Source organism: Fukomys damarensis, unplaced genomic scaffold, assembly GCF_012274545.1.
Source record: "Fukomys damarensis isolate Sample0158 unplaced genomic scaffold, DMR_v1.0_HiC HiC_scaffold_1, whole genome shotgun sequence".
NCBI classification, from domain to species: Eukaryota; Metazoa; Chordata; class Mammalia; order Rodentia; family Bathyergidae; genus Fukomys; species Fukomys damarensis.
The window spans coordinates 3,007,207-3,016,254 of NW_022900913.1; the positions used below are offsets into that span (position 1 = coordinate 3,007,207).

The 9,048-nt window shown below is 49.4% G+C and overlaps 1 long non-coding RNA gene across 2 annotated transcripts; it reads right to left on the reverse strand.

Annotated features, from left to right (window-relative positions):
* Nucleotides 1-2,346: 2,346 nt before the first annotated feature.
* On the reverse strand, nucleotides 2,347-9,048 carry LOC104875397. 2 transcript variants are annotated; one of them, XR_784061.2, is made up of 4 exons: nucleotides 8,691-9,048; nucleotides 7,449-7,647; nucleotides 4,179-4,388; nucleotides 2,347-3,998 (listed from the first exon to the last, which is right to left on the reverse strand). It is a non-coding gene; the product is annotated as an uncharacterized LOC104875397 (long non-coding RNA). The 2 variants fall into 2 exon arrangements; XR_784055.3 differs by having other exon boundaries at nucleotides 2,347-4,388; nucleotides 8,691-9,042.

Genomic DNA, 9,048 nt, shown 5'->3' on the forward strand with positions numbered 1-9,048 from the left:
GCGTCCTTATTCCCACTTTGCCCCTTGCTCTGGCCAGGTTGGCGTCCAGGGCAAGGTGGGCCCAGCAGAACAAGGCCCCGGCCTGTCCCCTCCCAGTTCCCTCTCCTCTCCCTCCTCCCTCCTACAGCAGCTTCTCAATCTCTCCTCACTTTTGACAGCTTGGAAGAGTACTGCTTGGGTAAACTTGAAATTGTTCTTTTATTTTTTCATATGAAACTGCAGTTACGTATTTGCTGGAAGATATCGTGAACTTGTTTTGTGCATTGACTTTTTAATTGAAATAAAATTGCAGAAAATTATTTCAACAAATGAAAAAGTCGGCCAGAATTAAGGGCAACTGAACAAACCGTCTTGTTTGCAGAGTGCTTCAAGGCCACTTAGCACATTCCCCAGGCTGTGCACCACCTCTCCACCTGGTTCCCCATCACTTTCCAGTCTGTGGAAGGAGGAGAACCCGCTGCACAGCTCCCCTGCATATCCCCTCCAGCCCCTGGCATCGCACCCTGTGCCTGCGATCCCCCCACCCTGGGTGCTTCACACACTCGGCATCAGGCCACGCTTTTTGTGTCTGGTTTCCTTGTTCTTCTCGTACTGTGCTTAGGGCTCAGCCCCGTGACCACGTGCAAGAGCTCTTCCTCTTTCTGTGGTGGAACAACACCCCACTGTGTGGACAGATCCCTTTCCTGCCTCTCCGTTTATTCCCTAATGAACATTTGGGTTATTTCCCCCTTTGGCTACCATGAACAATTCTGCTAGAAGAATTTGTCCACGATTTTGTTTGAATCCCTGCTTTTGATGGTTTTAAACTTCTTGGTGATGTGTCATTGCCACATACTGAGGGATTTGAACCTTGTGCTCTCCGGGAGAGCGTGTTCCAGGGATCACGAACATGGCTTTGAACACTGCAGTGATCATCTGACTTTTTTAATGTGCAGAAAAGGTGGGGCCAGAGAGCTCCATGGTGATGAGAAATGGTGACAACCCAAGCTCCACACCAGAACTGCGGAGGTTACCCTGGTCACCTGCTCTCCAGGTGCAAAAGATGAGCCTGTCCTGGACGAGAACCACCTGGGAAAGGCGGCCACGCCTGCTCAATGACTCTGCCGGTGACTCTGTTACTCTATTCCTGCCAAAGGGGCAAAAAGGCCAAAGACACTAAAGCGGATGGTGCCCGTGCAAACAGATTCTAAGTTTACTGGCTTCAGTCATTGCCACAGAATTCTTGCTTCTATCACAAAACTCACAGCGCCTGCCCAAGATGCAGTAGCTCGTCATCCTCAGTCAGGCTTGCTCTGTTCTTTCACCATCAGGGAAGGGTGTGGCTGGCAGCAAGGACTCAGAGTCTCCCGAGAAAGAGTGCAGAGCACACTGGGAGGGGCCCTGCACATCTTCATACTCAACCCATCTGCTCAGAAAAGTCCCAAGTGCCATCACTGCTGTTGAGTTCAGAGGGAGCTTTCTAAGAGGTTTCAGAAGTGAAGACAGAAAATAAATGCTATGTCAAGTGTTGCCCAGAGAGAAGAGTTTATCTCATGGTTCTTCTATGAGTGACTAGCACTTTGCATTCTGTAAAGATTACTTTAGAGATTCAATATGATACACAGACTATAACACACTTTAAGGAAAGTTGACAGCAAGTTGAAACTTGAATTTCTAAAAGTTCATCCCACTATGATCTGAAGCAGACATAGGTGGGTTCCAAGGTGTGATTCCTGTGAAACCAGGTAAGTTATAAGCTTTCAGAACACAGTGGAGGGACAGATAGAAGACAGACACCTCCATGCCCAGAGAGAGGAGACAGGTTCCCCAAATCCAAAGCCACGCATGGGAAATTACATCATGCCTTAAGTCTTAAGCATAATCTTTGGTTCTGTGCTGGTTTAGTTACTTTGTCATAGGGGAGACACAAAACCAGACACCCACAGCTGAAAGGAGAAAAGGGTTATTTTGGCTCACAATGTGTAGGGGTTTCAGTCCATAGTCAGCTGGCTCCAAGGAAGCTTAGCTTGGCAGAGGAGAGCACTTTATGGCCTATGAGCTCAAGGGAGGAGGAGGGAGAGCGACCCTTCTAGATTACACGCCCAGGGGCCACCTCCTCCAGCCAAGCTTCACCTCTCCTTTCCACATCCAGCTGTAAACTCATCAGAGGAGAATCCCTATCACACCCAGATACAGACAGCTCCCAAAGAGCCAAATCTGAGTGCATGGGGCTGTGCAGGGACAACTAGATACAAAGCATAACATCTGCACTGCCTGCTTAGCCGAGGACCCCTTTCCAAAAATATGAGGGCCAGGGATTTGGGGCCCACCTGGCCCCTTCGCAGGTTTCTCTCCAGATTTAAATTTTTCTCAGTGATCAAGCATTGATTTTTAATCCAATAAAATGGGAAGACAAAGGACTTCTCCACCACAGCCTAGGCCAGTGGTGGCGAACTTATGGCCCTTGTGCTGCGCCTGGCTGTTTGTATCATTGAAAGCTCCTAAAGGTTCACCATCAATGGCCTAGACTGATGCCAAAGCCTCTGGCCTGGGCGAGGCAACTAGACTTGAAGGATGCACAGAGGAAGACCTGACTGGGACAAAGCGATATCCAGACCTTTCTAGAAAATTCCTCCAGCAGGGAACAGAGAGCACCCAGTCAGGGGCAGCGGAGGAGCAGGAAGTGTCAGTGCAGAACCCAGGCCTGACTATATGCTGTCTCCAGTCACTCACAGTGCAACATCCAGCACTTCCCATCGAAGCGAAGACCCAGTCTGAGAGCTTTAATAAAATTCCTTTGGAGTATTAAAATAGGTTCATGGAAATCCAAAATGTACTGACTTGGGCCAAATAATTAAAATAACTGACAAACTCCATCAAAAAGCTTTAGGGTTCTAACAGGATTCCAACCTGTGGGGAATGTGTCAGCTGCAGTTTAGGAATCTGGTTTATTTAAGTGCGCCACAGCCAGCAACATGCGGCTCCAAAGTGAGGACCAAGAGTGAGTGCAGAAGTGTGTGTGCACAGAAGTGAGACAGTGAGCAAGATGGTGACTCGGAAGGTGGAACTGAAAGGACACATGAAAGCGAGGCAGCAGGTGACTCTCAGGATTGTGTGTGCGGAACAGGCGCAACGGTACCCCGGCAAAAACAGAACTCTATTTTGTCTCACGCTAAGCTACATGCTGTGTGTGACTAACACATATGGTGAGTGTTGAAATTTTTTAATTACAGTAGAAGACATGTTGCCATCATTTCTCCCTCAGAATACTCCCTCCTGCTTTGGACACACACTTCCTGTCATTCCGGCCTCTTTCCGAAGCAGCTCTGCAAATGCTCCTTAGTAAATGTCTCCAGTTGCGCTGTCCTGGCTGCCTTGATGTCCTGAGTCAACTCGAAGTATTTTCTTCTCCTGAGTCAGAAGTTGCACGGTACCAGACTCAGTGAATAAGGTGGAGGAGGGCCGCAGCGTCGTGATTTTATGAGTCGCTTGTCTATCCGCTGTCAGCAAGAACATCTGCCGTGCTTTTGACCATGCTCTGTAAAGACAGCTGTGAAAGCAGACTCCAGAACTGCTTCAGAAAGGGGCAAGAGTGGCAGGAGAAGTGTGTTCTGAGAGAGAGGAGAGAAGCATTCTGCGGCACTCGTGGAAATTCTTTCACTGTAATACATTTTTAAATGTACATGTGCATGCTGATCGCCCCTCCTACAGTGCATCAGAAACAAGGCTCTAGAGGAGTCTTGCTGAAACACAACGTGTCCACGCAGATAGGGACTTGGCCGCAGCGGAAGAAACTCAGCTCAGCCATCTGCAGAGTTAGGGAGTCACGTGCCCACTCTGAAGACAGCTGAGAGGAGAGGCACCAGCCGCTCCCAGTTGGGCTCCTGTGAAGAAAGCCCTCTCCATACATCCTGTTTTCCAGCCTCTCCCCTTGCTCTGAGAATCGCGGGAATGTCCACTGGACATTTATGGAATGTCCCAACATATGTCCTTGGGAATATTCCTTTTGCAAGCATTTGCTGTGGGAAATCAACAGGGGTCAAATACACGAGATAGATAGTATTTAAAAGAAAAAATGCCAGTGAGCACATCCCCACCACATCTGTTAATACTCCAAAGACGCAGGAGAACATTCTAGAAAAGCAGCCCCAAGGGATCGCAGACCATGATGGTTTAAGCAGAGGACCCCTCTTCCTCACCTGCCCTGGTGCACATCCACACCTGCCCATCTTCAGGGGCCTCGGGAATATTGTCACTGCACAGGTAAACATGAGCTGCCACCCCACCAGACCACCTGTCAGAGTGCCCCGTGCAGCTGGCTTGGATCAACAGCTCCCACGATGCACAGCGGAAATGTGCTTTTCTTTATGTGCTGCATCCAAACTTGACTTAGGCTTCATCTTCTCAAGCTGTCAATAATAACAAAAGAAAACAAAGCAAGCAATGATTCATCTAGACTTCCACTGCACACACATTAGTCAAACCTAAAAATGAAACAAGCAGCTCAGTAGTGTCTTATTCTGTTGGGGTCCCCTTCACCCCCCAGGACAGGATGAGAGGGCTTGGCTGCTGAAGCCAAGCAGCTGGGCACTGACCCTGCACTCCCAGAGCTTCCCTCCCCAGGGCTGGTTATCTCTAGGGAGCTGGTGCCCCATTCGAGTGTGCGCGTGTGTGTGTGTGTGTGTGTGTGTGTGTGTGTGTGTGTGAGACAGAGAGACAGAGACAGAGGCAGGGAGTAAGTCAGTCTTTGGGATAAGCATGAACAAGGACTGTTGACTACTCATTGGCCCCTACCCAGGGTTTGCAGCAATAAAACTGACTTGGAAAAAAAGAAAAAAAAAACTGACTTGGGCTCTCATCTGCACAGCTCTTACCAAGTCCCAGGCTCAGAAGGAAAAGGGAAATCTACCTCTGGTCCCTGCATCTTCTTCTCTGATGGATCTTCCTCATTCCTTTCTGGATTCCAGGAGGTGAGCAGCTCTCCTCCACCCCACCCTTCCACCATGATGTTCCTGCTTTGGAGTCAGCCAGCCATGGACTGCATCCTCTGAAATCATGAGCCAAAGTAGCCTCTCCTCCTTTAAGTTGTGGGTGTTGGTATTGTGTCCCAGCAACAGAAAATTGACAGGTAGACCCACTAATTAAATTTTCTCTGTGCTCATCAAGGTCCAATCAGGAGTCAGAAACCACCCTGTTATTTGAACACATGACATTTAATATAAGGAATAATTAAATTCTAATGGAAAAACTAGAGATGTGAAGAGACCTGGGGGCTGCACCCCCTGGGTCTCCTGCCCCCTTGGATCTGCCATGCTGACTGCAGCAGGCTGTGCTGGGAGCAGACTGCGAACCTGCACTGGCTTCCCAGCTGTGCCCAAGCTCACAGCTGGAGTGGGTCCCCTACACCCCAGTAGATGGCCTCAAGCCTGCCAGAGTGGCCACTGCAGCTGGCCTGAGGCAGGCACCATGCACAGAAGCAGGTGCTAAGTCACGAATGAAGCATTTGGTGAAAGCGCTGGTGCCCCAGGGCAAGTGCACCTGGACACAGGCAGGTAGGAGCCACTTTCAGCTTTAAGGCATGTGGGTCCACTTCTCTTCAGGGTCAGATCTCCTGAAGGACAGACAAAAAAAAGCACAGTGATCACACATGTAGCAAGATGTCAGATTCTGCTTCTTGGAAGCTGTAAAAGTCACTGTTTAGGACAAGAGCTCTTGAGCTGGGGGATTTTCCCAGGTAACTTGGTGGACCACAAGCTCATCCTCAGGTCGCCCTTAAAAGGGGGACGTCAGTTCCTGGCTACTTGTTTTGGACTTTACTTTCAGGCCTGTTGTCTGGAAACACCAGGCACATAATTGTTTGTGTCAGCAGCCCCAGAACATAGATCCAGTGCTCCAGATTGGGACTCCTAGAAAATCTGGCACAGCCTTCTCATGCTGCTGCCATCAGCATCCCCACTGCTTAGACAGAAGGAAACCGGAGTCCACAGAAGTAGGGCCACTTGCCAGCACACAGGGAGTCCCAGAGCCAGGATCCTCTCCCAAGCCAGCTGCTCCAAAGCCCCTGAACCCTAAGGTGGGGCAGCCCAAGGACAGAGCCAGGCCAAGCCACACTGTGCCCCTCTCCTTGTGGTTCTGAGTGACACTCAGGAGGATGGGCACATTACACACCAGCTGAACTCACAACAACCCCTTTGCACCCACTGCAGGCCTCCTGGTGGCACTGAGATTGCTCACTGTTTCTGCACGGAGAAAGGACAGATGTGGGAACTATGTGGTGAAGTGACAATGCTACAAATTAGAATGACACCTCATGACTTCAGTTCAGGGAGGCATAGGACACAGCATCTCCCACACAGGGCTGCCAGAAGGACTGATGAACAGACCCACAGCAATGGGACCTGCTCAAGTGCAGGGCCAGCACCTTGGTCTGGACAGTGCTACAGACCCTGGACCCCAGTAGGCTGTACCCATGTCCTCTGTGAGGAGGTGAGAACTTGGACCCTTCCTTGGCCTCACCTTGGGCACAAGGTGAATGAGTAGAGTTCTCTTCACATCTCGAGTTTCTCCATTAGAATTTAATTATTCCTTATATTAAACGTCATGTGTTCAAATAACAGGGTGGTTTCTGACTCCTGATTGGACCTTGATGAGCACAGAGAAAATTTAATTAGTGGGTCTACCTGTCAATTTTCTGCTGCTGGGACACAATACCAACACCCACAACTTAAAGGAGGAGAGGCTGCTGTGGCTCATGACTTCAGAGGATGCAGTCCATGGCTGGCTGACTCCAAAGCAGGAACATCATGGTGGAAGGGTGGGGTGGAGGAGAACTGCTCACCTCCTGGAACCCAGAAAGGAATGAGGGAGATCCATCAGAGAAGAAGATGCGGGAACCAGAGGTAGCCTCCAAGTTGACGTGTCCGTGACCCACCCAGGCACACCCAATAGTGTGCTGTACTAATTAATCCCCAAGGAGGCTCTCGAGACAACCAAAATGATACCCCAGATTAACTGCTCAGGCAAGCATCACTGGGGACTCAGTGTGGATGCCAGTAATCACTTTTAGCAGCAGACAGAGTCATCTGGCACTGTCCTGCAACAACCACAGGCTCAGTGACCACAAGCCCAACGTGAAGTGCTCTTCTTTGAGCTCACTGCTGAGCATGTAGGTGAGAGAAAACATGGAGCTGAAATGTTCGCAGATCTGTGTCCCACTAGGGAGATAGCTTCTTCCATGCCAGCCTGTGTCTGTGCAAAACAGTGTCATTCTCCCAGCCATCTGTACATTGAAATCCCCAGTACAGGCTGGGTCTCCACCATCCTATCATAAGGCAGTGTGCAGAATGCTGGAGAATGGGCTGGAAGCTGCGGTCTCCTCCATTACTGATCCAGAGCCACGGGTTATCTGAATATCAAAACAGGGGCTAGGGAACAGGCTTGTAGACTTTGCACCAACCAGGGGTGCTTACCTGCCACAGGTTGATCATTCTGAACCCAAGAGGCACAGGCTGTGAAATAGCATTGCTGCTGGAGGGTTGGGGTGATGGGAAGTCACTATCTTGGGGATTCCATTCTCAGCACTCATAACTCAGAAGAGGAGAGGTTTATTTTGGCTCCATTTTCATCCATAGTTGACTGTCTCCATGGCCAGAAGGCATGTGGATGGCCCTGGGCAGAGGAGAGCTGCTAAGGCATGGGGATTGGGAAGCAGAAAGACCAAGGGAGAGGCTGGGGAGGGAGACAGGCCCTTCCAGGTAAACCAGTGACACATCTCCTCCAGCCAGACCTGCCTCCCGACAGCACACTAGGCACAGTGCCCCGCAGTCCACTCACCTTCTAGACACAGAAGGGTGTGGGGGCCTCTTAGGTCTAAACCACAGCAGGAGCCAACCATGGTGATATGAGACCAAGTAGTAGAGGAATGATAAAGACAGGAATGCAGGGTGAGGAGTTATGGGATAGTAGGGTAGCCACCCTAAGAAAGGCATAGGAGATCAAACTCATGACTTGCAAAAGGCAGAAAAAAAGAACAAGGACAACAATGGCCAGGACAGCCTGATCAACAGCACTAACTTTCCAGGTGCTTGAGCTTTCCAAAATGTCTAAATTAGTGATTCCCAGAGGGAGGGTCTGCCCCTGCCAAGCAGGGTATGTCACACACTTGAGAGACAGCATTTAAAAAATGCATGGTCCACATTAAAAATGACTTACTGTGTTTTAACTACTACATATTTACTTCAAACCCTGGTTTCATTACAGGACATTATAAGGTTTGTGCATGCATCAGAGTTAAAAGAACATCTCAGCATGAAACCAGAATCAAATTCTTTTGAGGCCACAGGTACAGTGAGGTGGAGAGTCTGAGAAACTTTTGTTTTAGTCTTTGGAGTGTCAAAATCTGACTTTCAATTTCTCACAAGAAATAATGGCTTAGTTATCAGGCGCTGATTTTCCTAGTCACGGTGTAGACAATGAACTTTCCTCATGAAAGAAGCAAAAATAAAGCAATTAGAAATAGTCTGATCTGAGTCTGTGAAATAGCATAGTCTGCTTCCTAACTTGGAATTTCAGAATTCAGGTACTCGACTTTTATTTATCTCCTGGAAACAGCTGAATTCAGTTGCTCAAAACTGGTTGTAGTGATGTGATATCCGTCACGCTTTCCTCCAGCTCTGTCCCAGCGCAGTTCCACGGCTCACATGAGAACTCACCATCACGGGAGACAGGCTCGGTCTCTGGGAATCACCCAGGCCTTTCCTGGGTGGCTGTGCAGTATGAGCCTGGGTTATTGTTCCCATAGTTGTGGCTCCAATGGGCAGCATTTCCACCCTTCCAGGCATTCACAGGGAGGCGCACCTGGGAGAGACAAGTCAGACCTGTCACCCCGGGTCTGCTGAGCAGGGCTTGCTCTTCAGCCACAGGAAGGCTAGACTGCTCAAGAGATATAGTCCTCACCTGCAAGGGCCACTGGGACTCTTTCCTCTGGAAATCAACTAGATTAGGAAGCAATCCTTAGGGAAAAGTGAATCCGTGCTAAATTCAATTATTACTGGGCTGATGTTCCCAACA